The sequence below is a fragment of the Peromyscus californicus genome, unplaced genomic scaffold (genome assembly GCF_007827085.1).
Source record: "Peromyscus californicus insignis strain IS unplaced genomic scaffold, ASM782708v3 Scaffold_23__1_contigs__length_62951481, whole genome shotgun sequence".
Taxonomy (NCBI): Eukaryota; Metazoa; Chordata; class Mammalia; order Rodentia; family Cricetidae; genus Peromyscus; species Peromyscus californicus.
The window spans coordinates 62,376,013-62,392,030 of record NW_026294534.1 but is presented as its reverse complement, the minus strand read 5'-3'; positions in this window follow the sequence as shown (position 1 = coordinate 62,392,030).

The window sequence follows — 16,018 nt, the reverse complement described above, 5'->3', positions numbered from 1 at the left end:
TTCAAAATCATTCAGATGTGGCAGAGGGCATGTGCTCTGTCAGATTTGGGAAGCAGTGTGTGACCATTCTAGTAAAGCAGTGAAACAGCTGTTACTAATGTACTTGGTTACAGAATTTTGGTTTTCCCAGGTTGTTGAGAATACACAAAAAACTCACAGTGAGAAAAATCCCTGCCAATACATGGAATGTCCAGAGAAACCAGCTTATCCTAGTTCACTTTGTGCTCTTGGAGGAACTCAAGCTGTAGGAAATGTCACAGTGTAATCAATGTGGGAAATCTTTCCGCTCCTCCATATGCAGAGTCACTTAAAATGTTCAGTGACTAGAAACATCTGTAAAAGCAGATTCATTGCTGCCATTTCAGACTCTTGAGCTGTATGACCAGTGGTCAACACAATCTTTTTTGTGGAGCATGTGAAATTTGTTTAGAAAATATATGCTGCTTGACCCCTTGGAGAGCTAATCTATAAAAGCACTAAAAGCGATCTCTAGAATTTTTTTTTTTTTTTGGTTTTTAGGGGTTTTTTTTGAGACAGGGTTTCTCTGTGTAACAGCCTTGGATGTCCTGGAACTCACTTTGTAGATCAGGCTGGCCTCAAACTCACAGAGATCTGCCTGCCTCTGCCTCCCAAGTGCTGAGATTAAAGGCATGTGCCTTTGACCTCTAGGATTTTTAGTTGTAATTTTAGGTAATACCCATTAGGATTTCTTTTTTAAAAAAAATCATGAAAGGGAATCTTGATTTTAATGGATAATGATTATCTATAGATCCTGAGTAGCATACTAATGCTATTTATCAGTTATCAGTGTGGAACAAATAATCAACCTACATTTTATTTAATGGTACAATTATTTCAGTGGCTTGTTACCTGCAAGTTATTAAGTCCTGTCCTTCCCATCATTATCAAGTCTAAATCTTCTTGTAAATAAGGAGTTACAGATCATTGCAGAGATTATGATGTGCATAAGTTTCTATATCATCACCTTGTTGACATAAAATTCCAGTACTTGATGAGGAGGAAGGAAGGATTAGTAATTGATAAGGAAGTAAAGGATTAAATCTATGATCTACTGCTTTAGCCACAGTATTATTCAATAAACTAAGAACTCATTCTGCTTCAGGTGCTATGTTTCTTACAGAGTTTAACTGAGAGTCTCCAGAAAGCAACTCTAAAAATGAAGACAAATCCTTAGTAGTGATGGGAAGACAAGAACATATCCAACTGACATGATCAAATTTTTTTTAAGTAATTCAGGGTACATTATTTGGGAGGTTTTAAGCAGAAAGGATGATGGCTAATTTGTTGTTAAGTAGTAATGTATTCTAAATAATTATGAAGTGATTGCTTTTCTATTTTGTTCAAAGCTATGTTTAAATTTTGCCCTTTTAGTTTGCTTACCATGAAAGTTAAATACTTGTTTAAGTATTGATTAGACAAACAAAGGAGAATGTCATCCATATAATGAATGATCAATACCTTAGGAAACTTAATCAACACTGGCTTAAGTGTTTTGTGTACATAATATTAACTTATAGTGGGGCTATTTTTCATCATCTGTGGTAAAACTTTCCAATGATATCTGGTCATTGGCTATTGATTTTTCAAAGTAGAAAGAGAGAATATAAAGTGTTCCTCATCATCAGGATATAAAGGAATAGAGAAAAACAGTCTTTAAGTCAAGTATAATAATGTAATGTCCTTGAGGAATCATAATAGAAGCAGGGAGCCCTGACTGGAGGGCCTCCATTGTTTTCATGGTCACTTTTTATGCCCCTGAGATCATGTAAGACTTGAACTTTATTCTTTGTCCTTTTATGAATTACAAGAGGGAGTCCCAAGGAATCACTAAAGGTTCTATGTCCTAATTGTGATTCTTCTTGTACTAGAAGTTGGGCCTGTTTTAGTTTTCTCTTATGAAGGGGACACTCATAAATCTATACTGGGCCATCCCCACTGTTGAGGGGATGACTAAGAACTGGGGCAGCCAAGCCATGCTGCTTATGAAGTGAGAGGACTTGCCATCAAGACTTTGTTTAGAGGCCAGAAAGGCTGACACTCAGACTGTTTCAGAAAGGAAGAAAGTAGCAAAGGAGACTAAAGGAAAGAAGTGGGAAGTAAAAACCAACCTAGGATGTACATAAGTTTGGAGAAATGTTTGATAAGTAGCCTTTCCTGCTTAAGGTGAAGACACCAGAAGACTGAGAGGCTTGTAAAAGTGTGTCAGTATGGAAGGCAATCATAAAATCCATTCAATCTTCTCCCAAGAATTCACACTATAAGTGAAGTGAAGCAGTCAGCTCACTGCACAAGACATCTCAGCACACAAAGCAAGAACAGGATGCACTTTATTATGCTACACAATGGATTTCCCTTTGGCTCTTGTATTAGTTAGTGTTCTGTTGCTATGATAAAACATCATGGTCCAGGTCATTTAGAGAAGGAAGAGTTTATTTGGGCTGATGGTTCCAGAGTGATAAGAGTCATTGTGGATGGCATGGTGACAGGAGCTGGGAGCTTGCATCTCCATGGCAAGCAGGAAGCAGAGAGCTGTCAGTGGCATGGGGCTTTAACCTCATAGTCTGTCACCAGTGATGCTCTTCTTCCAGCATCACAACTCTCAAACCTGCTTTGGATATTCATTACAAGGGCAAAGTGTAATGCGGGAATGCCTTTTCCTGCAGGGAAGAAAAGGTCCACTGCATCATATGAGAATTTATACTAAACAGTCTCTCTGGAAATACTAAATACACACATGACTGTCAAATTAAAATGAAAACACACACTCTGCATTCTCAGAAGTCCATTTACATGATAGCCTCAATCAGATCACAGTGGTCACTTTTCTCACTCCTTTGAAAAGCCACCTGTTGTGGAATATTACTTTAACTAGGCAAAGATGTGTTACATTTGTTTATGTTTCAGAATATTACCTTAACTATGTAAAGGTGTATTACATTTGTTCATGCTGCATTTGTTGATGTAAAGATGTGTTGGCCAGGCGGTGGTGGTGCACACCTTTAATCCAGCCAGGTGGATCTCTGTGAGTTCCAGGAAAGGCACAAAGCTACATAGAGAAACCCTGTCTCAAAAAAACAAAACAAAAAAAAAGATGTGTTGCTGTTTTATCTTGCCTGCCTAAGGCACCTGATTGGTCTAATATAAAGCTGAATGGCCAATAGCTAGGCAGTAGAGGAGGGATAGGCAGGGCTGGCGGTCAGAGAGAATAAGTAGAAGGAGGGATCTAAGCTCTAGAGAGAAGAGGAGAGAATAAGGAAAAAAGGGAGGGAGGTGCTTGGGGCCAGGCAGCTACCAGCCAGTCAGACATAGAGCAGGACATACAGAAGGAAAGAAAGGTAAAAAGCCCTGAGGCAAAACATAGATGAAGAGAAACAGGTTAAATTAGGTTATAAGAGCTAGTAGGACAAGCATAAGATAAGGCCAAGCATTCATGACTAATAATAAGTCTCTGGGTCATGATTCGGGAGCTGGTCAGTTGCCAGTGTGAGGGTACATTGTACTATAGAGGGGAGACCTGAGGGGAACAGTTTCACATACAGTGGTGGATGAGGTGGCTTCCTGTGATATGCCCAGTCAGGAAAAAAAGAGACTAATGTTCTTGAGCAGCCAGCTTCCTCCTTTCTTCTGTTTTTTTTTTCACCTGGAACTAAATCACATGGGAATTTTGGACCTAAGCTTTACAGGATCACACTGCCAATATTCATGGTGAATGTTGCCCCTGACAGTGTTCACATATACACTCAGTAGTGTCTCTGGGTGATTCCAAATTCAGTCACACTGACAGTTGTTGCAAGATATTTGATCTGTGAACACTTAGATTGCTGTTATTTCCTGGAAAAACCTGTTTTAGTTGTGGTGTGGCTCAGCCCTAGCACACACTTTTAATCCAAGAGCTTTCTGTTTGAATATTGTAAACAGGATTAAATTGGGTCAACCACAGGTCAAGAGGCAAAGCAAGCAACCAGTTGACAAGAAGTGAACATAGGATTATTAAGAAAAAACCTTAGAGAGTAAGAAGGAGTCAGGAGGACTAAGAGAGAGGTGCACAGGAAGTAGAAAGGAGGAACATTAAGTTTGAGGAGACTTGTTTGAGATAGTAAGAGAAGGGAGACAGGTTCTTTCTCTGCTTCTCTGAGCTAGCAGGCTTTTACCCCAGCATCTGGCTCCCAAGTTTTTATTGGTAAAATCAAATGATTAAGATTTTATTAAAAATAACAGACAGTGAAAAGAGTGAACATCATTCATATATAATGCTACATCTTAAAGGATCCATAAGGTCACAGCTCAATAATATGCTTTCAGTGATCCCCCATATCTGGGGATACTCCACAGTAGAATATATATATGGAAATGCAAGCATCAACAGGCCAGTCTCTTAGATGACCTTAATTCTCAAAATGTGAGGGTACACATACATACCCAGTATAAAAATTCAGAAACATGGTCTTTAACAGCTGCACACCTGTCATCCAAGCCCTCTTCCCTGGGTTCTCCAAGCTGTGAGGGGAGAGACCTGATGGAGACCTCCTACCTGGTCTCTCGTTTCACCTAATGTTTGGCTATAGGTCTCTGAATCCACTCCCACCAGCTTCAGGAGAGAGCATCTCTGATGATAACTGGACTAATCACCAAACTATGAGTATAGCAGAACATCATTAGGAAATATTTCTTTCTTTCTTTCCTTCTTTCTTTTTTCCTTTTCCTTTTCCTTTTTCTTTTTCTTTTTTTCCCCCCAGTGGTGTTTGATTCTACCATAGGTCTGCAGCTATCCAGCCTCCTGTTCCTGGCAGTATCAGGCTCCCTCTAGTGGCATGGGCCTGAAATTAGACTAGTCATGGGTTAGCCACTCCCACAAATTCTGCGTTACCATTGCCCCAGCACATCTTACATGCATGACAGGTCGAAGGTTATGTGGCTGGATTGGTGTCCCAGTCCCACCACTGGAATCCTTGCCTGGTTACAGAAGATAGCCAGTTCAGGCTCTAAATCCTCCATTACTAGGAGTCTTTGCTAGGGTCATCCTCAGTAGATTCCAGAGAGTTTCCACCAAACTGCATTTCTACATGGCCCAAGTAGCCTCTGGTTCCAGTCATCTCTCCCAGTATTTTTCTCCCTCCACCCCTGCACCTGATTCTTCCTATTTCCATCCCCATCCACCCCAAGTCCATCTGCAAAATCTATTTCCCCTTCCCAGCAAGATCCATGTGTCCCTCCTAGAGCCCTCCTTGTTACTGAGCCTCTTTGGATCTGTGGATTGTAGCATGATTATTCTTTAACTTACAGCTAATATCCACTTATAAGTGAGTACATACCTTATTTGTCTTTCTAGATCAGGGTTACCTCACTCAGGATGATTTTTTTTTCCTAGTTTCCATATATTTGCCTGCAAATTTCATGATTTTTTTTCCTTTTTTTTCTCAATATATTTTTGTTGATTCTTTGGGAATTTCACATAATGCACCCCGATCACAGTCACTCCCAGTCCTCCCAGTACCAACCCCTACCCTTGTGCCCCCTTCAAAGAAGATAAAAGACAGAAAATTAACAAGTCTAATTTGTTTTGCCCATATATTCACTGGAGGATGGTCAAACTCCCAGTGGCCAGCCTCTTGAAGGAAACTGAGTTATTCCCCACCCACACCACCACAAGAAGCCATCAACTGTGAAGAACTACACTTCAGCATCCCTACCACAATTATTAAGAGTTTTCTGAGGTGGCTTTTTATCTATACTGTTTCTTATTTTTGGGAGATTGGAGAGGTTGTCACTAATTGGACAGGACTAATTGGAGAGGTTGTTCTAAATGTCTCTCATTCTCCACTGTGAGCTGCAGTCATGGATATCACTGCAAAGGAAGCTTCCTCACCCTTTACAATCAGCCACAGCTGGCTCATGGACTTCCACATGGTTTCTGACTACAGCATGGACCATGGACATTCACATGTCCTCCAGCATTCAGAATGGATCACGGACCTCAACATGGTCTTCGGTGGCAGTACAGATCATGGACATTGTCTTAGTTAAGGTTTCTATTGCTGTGAAGAGACACCATGACCACAACAACTCTTATCAAGTAAAACAGTTAATTGAGCTGGTGGCTTACAGTTTCAGAAGTTAGTTCATTATCATCATGGTGCTGGAGAGGAAGCTGCTACATGTTGATATGCAAGCAACAGGAAGTAGAATGCCTCACTGGACATGGTTTGAGCATATATGAAACCTCAGTATATACCTCCATGGTGACACACTTTCTCCAACAAGACCACATCTATTCCAACAAGGTCACACCTCCTAACCACTCCCATTGGGGCCATTTTCTTTCAAACCACCACAGACATCAACATGGCCTCCAGCAGCAACACAGGCCATGGACACCAACATGGCCCCTGGTGGCAGCACATTTTTAAATGTTGGTAATAGTCTATTGTGTAAATGTACCACTTTTTTATCCATTTTTCAGTTGAGGAACATCTAGGTTGTTTCCAGTTTCTGGCTTTTATGAATAAAGCCACTATGAACATAATTGAGCCAGTGTCCTGGTAGTAGGATGGAGCATCCTTTGGGTATGTGCCAAAGAATGGTATACCTGGATCTTGAGATAGATCAATTCCCAATTTTCTAAGGAACCACCATATTGATTTCCATAGTGGCTGTACAAGTTTGCACTCCAACAAGCAATGGAGTAGTTCCCTATGGGGGCCATTCATACACAAATCACCAAGGCTTTATGCTACTACATAAAATCTAGGGTCCAGAAGAAAAGGAAAACCTAGAAAAGTTTATTTTGAGCCTGGCTTCTCTGATGAACTCCAGGTGCCTTCATTTTTCTGTTACATGTAAAATAAAAGTAATTTTCCTGTTGCTTTTTGTTTTGTTTTTACTAAATTTGGGGATTTTAGGGCTAAAGCTGAAAATTATACATTTCATAACTTGGATATTTCCATCAACAGTGGTTGCTATTGTTTAGAAAATAAATAACTGTTATGGATTAAGACAGAAACAAAAAGTCTATATGGGAAAATTTTAACCAGTTTACGTGTTCTGTTAAGTGACCCTGAGGTGGCCATCTGTAGCTGCTGGAATAAGGATCCCATAAGGAAAAGTTGGACAGGATCACTCTTCCAGCTCAGCCACCACTGATACTGAAGGCCCATCCTCATACTGGTAATTTGATAGTCACCTAGCAGTAACTTCAGGCATTGGCAGGAGGTCTAGTTTAGGTTCTAGTGCTGTGAAGAGACATGATGACAATGGCAGCTCTTCTACAGGAAAACATTTAATTGCGGTGATGGCTTATGGTTCCATTATCATTGTGGTGGGGAGTATGGCGGCATGCAGGCAGACATGGTGCTGGAGAATGAGCTGAGAGTCCTACATCTGGATCCTTGGGCAGCAGGAAGTGACAGCGACACTGGGTGTGGTTTGAGCTTCTGAGACCTCAAAGCTCACCCCAAGTGACACACTTCTCCAACAGAGTCACACCTGCTCCAGTACACCTCCTAATAATGCCACTCCCTGCCTGACACAAGTGCTCAGAATTACTCAGGTCCTCTGGAAGAGCAGTAATGCTCTTAACAGCTGTCCTGGCAAGCACCTGTGTGCATTTTCATGTGGCCACCAAGCTCTAGAATCATGTTGAAAATTGAAATTAAAGTGTGGCTATCTTCTTTGAATTCAGATGTTACAAGCCTAAAAAGAGCTTTACCAGCACCAATTGCTTTGCTTTATAGAGATGGATGAAATAAAACCTGGGTTGATTTAGTAGAACTACCCAAGAAACTCCCTGGCTTCAAAAAAGATATTGCAATTATTGGCTGAGAAACTACTTTATTTTCATATACATCGAACTTTGCAAGTGTAATCATTCCAGGTATAATGTGGAACTTCTGTGAATTTTAGCTCCCAGAGACCAGCACAACTCTGTGTGGAATATTCACTCTTCAACAGGCACAAAATGAGCCCTCCACATGCCAGTAACCTTGTGAGGCTATACCACAGAACTCAAAGATCAGCCCATCGTGGACATATGACTCTTTTGGGCACAGGTTTAATGTAGATTTTGAGGCATATTTTTACTCTTCTGCTCTATGGTTAGTTTCTTCATTACCATTATTCTCACTTTGCTTTCTGGCATTCTGAGATTCACACAGCACAGCAATAATAATGTGCTAGAATGTAGACCCCTGCTTGCTTTGCTCCAACAGGCTCTTATGGTTTGAGATAATGTCACACTCTGGATTACGTGGGTAGAGGCTTCCAAGCATCCCTAAGGAACCAGATAAGTTACACACCCTATTGACTGTATGCACTGGGGTGGTTTGTATGTCAACTTGGCACAAGCTAGAGTCATCAGAGGAAGCAACCTCAACTGAGGAAGTGCCTCCTTGAGATCCATCTATAAGACACTTTCTCATTTAGTGACCAATGGGGGAGGACCCAGCCCATGGTGACTGATGTCATCCCTGGGCTGGTGGTCCTGGTTCTATAATAAAGCAAGCTGAGCAAGCCATGGGAAGCAAGCCAGTAAGCAGCTCCCCTCCAAGGCCTCTGTATCAGCTCCTACCTTGGGGATCCTGCCCTCCTTGAGTTCCTGTTCTGATTTCCTTCATTAATGAACAGTAATGCTGCAGTTTAATCAAGCCAAATAAACACTTTCCTCCTCAACTTCCTTCTTGGTCATGTTGTTTCATTACAACAAAAGAAACCCATCTAAGACAAATTGATATCAGTGTAGTAGAGTATTGCTGTGACAGACCTGATCATGTGTTTGGGAGGATTGTAGAAGGACTTTGGAACTTTGGGCTAGAAAAAAACATTGAGTGTTGAGACCTCAGTGGAATGTTCTGTAGGAACTTAGAAGATAAGAATTTTAAGAGCAGAGCAGAAGATGAAGGCCTGGCTTGCAAAGTTTTAGAGGTAAGTTTAAAGACTCTGTCACGGCCATTTGCTATTTTGAATTAAGATCCCGAGGTTCTGGTTAGCTGAGGCCAAAGAATCAGCTGTGATTAACAAGATACCAGAACTGTTAAAGCAAAATTTTGCTTTGCTGGGATACTTGAGGCTGGTCGACTGGATTTAAGAAATTAGCAATGATTAAGAAGAGACCAACATCACTGAGGTAAAATTTTCTGAGAAGTGTTTCCAGAGAGCTCAAAGAGCCTGTGTTCTTAGAGGCAGCCAAGGTTATACCTCATGCTGGCAGCTGGACTTGGTAGTGTATAAGTACCACCCTGGGTTGTAATGGTTTTGAAGGCATAAAGGGGTCATGGAGAGCAGGTGAGACTTGGCACTGTGAGAGGTCAGGAGGGGTCATTGGTGAAGGTGCAGCCTCAGTGGCAGTTGAAGGCCCAGGACTGAAGGGGTCATGCAAAGAAGTTGAGGCTTGGCACCATGAGGAGAGCCTATGACAGGCTATTGGTGAAAGTGCAGCCCCATTGCAGCAGAAGATCCCAGTGTTTTAGAGATGCCAGTACCATGGGATGACCACTACCAACAGCAGCAGCAATGGAGTGGAGCCAGCCAGAGGCTAGAAGACAAGCTGTGTGTGCTGCAGAAGGCAGATGTGGAGAAGTGACTCAAGCCCTTTGGAGGAGTCCAGAAGATCATGAGTGGATCCCAGATATTGAATGGTTAGAATTTTGTTTCACTTTGAATTGATTGTGACTGTGCCCGATTTTTCCCTCTTGAAGTAAGAAAGTATTTTACTAGAGCCCACAGTTGAGAGACTTTGAATTTTAAAAGACTTCAGATTTTTTAAAGAGCTTGGCTATATAACAGGGACTGAAATTTAATGTGTTTGAATTTGTAAAGACTATGGGACCTTTAAAATTATTTAAGATCTTGAGGATGAATAAGAAAGGAAGGGTTGTGACTTAATAGTTGAAATGAATGATAAACGGTGCTGGTGATGGCGCTGGACACTGGCAGAAAGGTCATGAGCCACGGCCATGCTACCTGGAGCAGAGATCTTTATTGGGGGGGGAGACAAAAGAACCAGGCCTGGGGAGGAAAGCACATGCAGAGAGAGGGACGATGGTGTGGGGAGAGAGAGAAGAGCAGAGAGAAAGGGTGGGGTCTGAGTCACGGCTCTTTAAGGTACAAATGGGCTTACAGAGCCACGCCATGCATGCACTGATTGTGTGACCATGCCACATGTATGTGATCACCAGGGTGCACACTGATGACATAAGGCAAAAGACCCTTTGCTTAACTACTGAACTGCACATTTACAGTCATAAAGCTAGGGTGAGGGCAGAATTCTAACATTCCAGACTTTTTACTTATTATAAAAAAGTGAGTGAACAGGAATAGGGGCAGCATTTCTCCCAGAAAAACTGCTTCCAGCTGACTTGGTGGTCATCAGTTGGCTCTTAGGGGGGTAGGGAAGGAGGCTTCCAAGATAAACAAGCATTCTGGGATGGTGGGCTGTCCTGCTGCCCTGGAGCCATTCATCTTTCTTGGCTTGGCACTCTGGCTGCTTTTGTGTCTGACAGGATGCTGATGAGACAGAGAAAAGCTTAGAGAAAAAAATGTTACCTTCAAAGAGGTCCCAGGGTGAGGGAAGGGGAGTCCAAGGACCAGGAATTTGGGTTGCACTTATGTGAAGCAGATCTGATCTGTCCAGATGGATACAAGCTGGTTTCTGGAGCTTACAAAAATTTTGAACATATTAAGAAGCAGCCATGAGAAAATAAAAGTCTTGGGCCAATGACCATTGTAGTGTTTAGAACTCTGCTTGTATTGGTTAGTGTTAATGAGAGAGACAGAGAGATTGGAACATATTTTTAATTTTTTAACCTGAGATAAGCTTTATCAGAGACAGATGATTATTTTAAGGCACCTGTTTCCTTTACTAGTTTAGCATCCAGGAGACACAGGTGATCAATTGCTGAGAGCATTTAACAGTAATAGATGGTTATATTAAAGTCTGTTTTTGTAGAGCCCAGGCACTTTTGGGTCTGGGGGTGTAAATACCTTTTAACTATTACAGTTTCTTACTTGATGATCCCTGGACTCCAGCTCTGTAGTGGTCCTGTAACAATTAGCTGAGCAGTTTATTAGGAGAGGGAACCAGGAAGAGAAAAGCTTGTGATGCATGAGGAGGAGATGCACTACTGACAGGTCTGGAGTGAGGCACATGGAAGGAGCAATGAAATGAAAGCTCCTACCTTAGCTGGAAAATCTTTTCCCATCAAGTAACCCTGAAAGTAAAGTTAAGTCTGGTGAGGTGGGTAAGGCTGTCCTCCCTACCCCAACAATAAGGAAATAAGGAGAGGTGGGGTCCTAGGACTGAGTAAGTTGCTCTGGTGTCCAGAAGGAGAGAAACAGATTGCTTCCATGCTGCATTCTGGGTTCCCTGAAAGAGCGCCTGTAGCCAAGCCTAGAGGTCTGCTGGAGGTCCTAGTTTGATGTTCCCATGACCCTCGGTGCTGGGTGCAGTCAGGTGACCAGTTGTCTCTCTAAGTGGCACTTTGAACAAGGCTCAATTGATGACCTGGCAGGGCACGCACTAGCACGCATGGTCTTTTTTTTCTGCACTTAAAACAGGGACCCAGGCCAGTCCCCAGGAACCCCCACCCAAATCTGCCCCAGTTGCTAGCCAGCAGAGAAAACTCCTTCAGGAAACCCACCACCACCAAAACCCCCCATCAGACCCTGCAATCTACAAGTCCCATGCCCTGCCCCAATACCCATCTGCCTGTGACCCAAGTAACTTCCTGAGACACGGAAACCTAACTGCCAGCTCTCATTGGACCAAAAAGTGAGTGACTCTTCTCCCAGAGAGTCCTGCCTCTAGGACCCAGGCCCTGGGACACAGCCAGACCCCGGGAACCCCCACCCAATTCTGTCCCAGCTGCTGGCCAGCAGGGAAAACTTCTGCAGGAAGGCCCCCCCATCAAAACCCCCCACAGACCCTGCAATCTACAAGTTCCATGCCCTGCCACAATACCCATCTGCCTGTGACCCAAGTAACTTCCTGAGACACAGAAACCTAACCGCCAGCTCTCATTGGACCAAGAGTAACATCCTGAGACATGGAAACCTAACCGCCAGCTCTCATTGGACCAAGAGTAACATCCTGAGACATGGAAACCTAACCGCCAGCTCTCATTGGACCAAGAGTAACATCCTGAGACATGGAAACCTAACTTCCAGCACTCATTGGACCAAGAACTTTCAATGGACCAAGAGTAACTTCCTGAGACAGGGAATCTGCTAGCCCTCATTGCACCAAGAGAGGCTTCCTGAGACACAGAATCTGTCAGCTCTGACTGGACCAAGAGCCCTGATGAGAACAAGAGTGGCTCCAGGAGTCACAGAATCAGCTAGCTTTGGTTGGGCAAAGAGCACCTCCCCGAGATACAGAATCTGCCAGTTCCAACTAGACCAAGAGCTAAGATTGGACCCAGAGGGGCCCCCTGAAACACAAACACAACAAGCACAGAGTAGACCAATAGCAACTCGCTCAGACACAGGCACCTCTAATACCTATTAGAGGAGGAGATGGGCAGACGTCAATGCAAAAATACATACAACAACATAAAGAGAAATACAGCATCACCAGATCCTAGCCCTCCTCCAGAACACCACAATGTAGAAGAAGCAGAGGAAAGTGACCTTAAAAATAGCTTCATGAAGATGCTAGAGGCTTTTCAAGAAAAAAAATGAAAATTTCCCTTAAAGAAATTGAGGAAAAGACAAACAAAAAAATTGGAAGAAATCAATAAAGAAATTGAGGAAAAGACAAATAAAAAATTGGAAAAAAAAGCCGGGCGGTGGTGGCGCACGCCTTTAATCCCAGCACTCGGGAGGTAGAGCCAGGCAGATCTCTGCGAGTTCGAGGCCAGCCTGGGCTACCAAGTGAGTCCCAGGAAAGGCGCAAAGCTACACAGAGAAACCCTGTCTCGAAAAAACCAAAAAAAAAAAAAAATTGGAAAAAAATCAATAAATCCATTAAAGAAAACCATGAAAAAGCAATTAACCATGTGAGGGAAACAGTTCAAGACCTGAAAAGTGAAATGGAAACAATGAAGAAGACACAAAGAGGGAATGCTGGAAATAGAAAATCTGAGTTTAAAAAAAGTAGATGCAAGCATAACCAACAGAACACAAGAGATGGAAGAGAGAATCTCTGGTGTAGAGGATATAATAGAGGATATAGATTCGTTAGTCAAAGAAAATACCAATGCCAAAAAAGTCATAACACAAAATGTCCAGAAAATCTGGGACACCATGAAAAGGCCAAAGCTAAGAAGAATAGGGATAGAAGAAGGAGAAGAATACCAACTCAAAGGCACAGAAAATATATTCAACAAGATCACAGAAGAAAACTTTCCCAACTGAAAGAAGGAAATACCTATGAACATACAAGAAGCCTATAGAACACCAAACAGACTAGACAAAAAAAAGTCCCCTTGCCACATAATAATTAAACCACTAAACATACAGAATAAAGAAAGAATATTAAGAGCAGCAAAGGAAAAAGGCCAAGTGACTTATAAAGGCAGACCCATCAAAATAGCACCTGACTTCTCAATGGAGACTTTGAAACAAGAAGGACCTGGACAGATGTAATGCAGACACTAAGAGACCATGGATGCCAGCCTAGATTAATAAACCCAGCAAAGTTTTCAATCACCATAGACAGAATAAACAAGACATTCCAAGAAAAAACCAGACTTAAACAATACCTATCCACAAATCCAGCCCTACAGAAAGCACTAGAAGGAAAATTCCAACCTAAGGAAGTCAGATACACCCACAAAAACACAGACAATAGATAACCCCACAGCAGTAAATCCCAAAGAAGATAAATACATACACACTACAATCAAAAGTTAACAGAAGTTAACAAACATTAGTCATTAATATCCCTTAATATCAATGGGATTAATTCACCTATAAAAAGACACCGGCTAACAGATGGATACAAAAGCAGGACCCATTTTCTGCTGCATACAAGAAACACACCTCAACTTCAAAGATAAACACTACCTCTGAGTAAAAGGCTGGGAAAAATCTTTCCAATCAAATGGTCTTAAGAAGCAAGCTAGCCAGGCGGTGGTGGCACACACTTTTAATCCCAGGACTCAGCAGGTGGATCTCTGTGAGTTTGAGGCCAGCCTGGGCTACAGATGAGTTCCAGGACAGGCTCCAAAGCTACACAGAGAAACCCTGTCTCAAAAAAACAAAAAAAAAATTATCATTTAAAAAAAATTTTTTTAAAAGAGAGAAAAAAAGGGGTTGGGGAGTTAGCTCAGTGGTAGAGCACTTGCCTAGCAAGCACAAGGCCCTGGGTTCGGTCCTCAGCTCCAGAAAAAAAAAGAAAACAAAAAAAAAGCAAGCTGCTATAGCTATCCTAATAGCCAACAAAATAGAAATCAAACTAAAATCAATCAAAAGAGATTGAGAAGGACAATTACATACTCATCACAGGAAAGATCCACCAAGATGAAGTTTCAATTCTGAACATTTATGCCCCAAATACAAGGGCACCCACATTTGTAAAAGAAACATTACGAAAGCTTAAATCACACATAAACCCCACACATTAATAGTGGAAGATTTCAACACCCCACTCTCACCACTGGACAGATCTGCCAGATTGAAACTTAACAGAGAAATAAGGGAACTAACAGACATTATGACTCGAATGGACTTAATAGATATCTACAGAACATTCCACCCTAACAAAAAAGAATATACCTTCTTCTCAGCACCCCATGGAACCTTCTCTAAAATTGACCACATACTCAGTCACAAAGCAAATCTCAACAGATAAAAAAATGGAATAACTTCCTGTATTCGATCAGACCACCATAGTTAAAAGTTAGATTTCAACAACAAAAATTACAGAAAGTCTATAATCTCATGAAAACTGAATAATGCTCAACTGAATCACCAATGGGTCAAGGAAGAAATAAAGAAAGAAATTAAAGACTTCCTAGAGTTTAATGAAAATGAATGTACTACATACCCAAATTTATAGGATGCTATGAAAGGAGTGCTAAGAGGAAAATTCATAGCACTAAATGCCTACATAAAGAAATTGGAGAACTCTCACACTAGTGACTTAACAGCACACCTGGAAACTCTAGAACAAGAAGAAGCAGAGTCACCTAGGAGGAATAGAAGCCAGGAAATAATCAAATTGAGAGCTGAAAACAATAAAGTGGAAACAAAGAGAACAATACAAAGAATCAATGAAACAAAGAGTTGGTTCTTTGAGAAATATCAACAAGATAGACAAGCCCTTATGCAAATTAACCAAAAGGCAGAGAGAGAGCATCCAAATTAACAAAATCAGAAATGAAAGGGGAGACATAAGAACTGACAATGAGGAAATCCAGAGAATCATCAAGTCATACTTCAAAAACCTGTACTGCACAAAATTGGAAAATCTAAAAGAAATGGACAATTTTCTGGATAGGCACCACATACCAAGTTAAATCAAGACTAGATAAACTATTTAAATAGATCAATAACCCCTAAGGAAATAGAAACAGTCACTAAAAGTCTCCCAACAAAAAATTCTACCAGATTTTTGTTCCACAAAATAGAAACAGAAGGAATGTTACCTAACTCCTTTTAGGAGGCTACAGTTATTCTGATTCTAGAGTCAAACAAAGATGCAACAAAGAAAGAATTACAGACTAACCTACATCATGAACATTGATGCAAAAATACTCAATAAAATATTGGCAAGCAGACTCCAAGCACACATCAAAAAAATTATCCACCATGATAAAGTAGGCTTCATCCCAGAGATGCAAGGTTGGATCAACATACAAAAGTCTTTCAATGTAATACACCATATAAACAAACTGAAAGAAAAAACTACATGATCATTTCATTAGATGCTGAAAAGGCCTTTGACAAAATCCAACACCCTTCATTTGAAAGGTCATGGAGAGATCAGGAATACAGGGAACATACCTAAACATAATAAAGGCAATTAATAGCAAGCCCACAGCCAACATCAAAGTAAATGGAAACT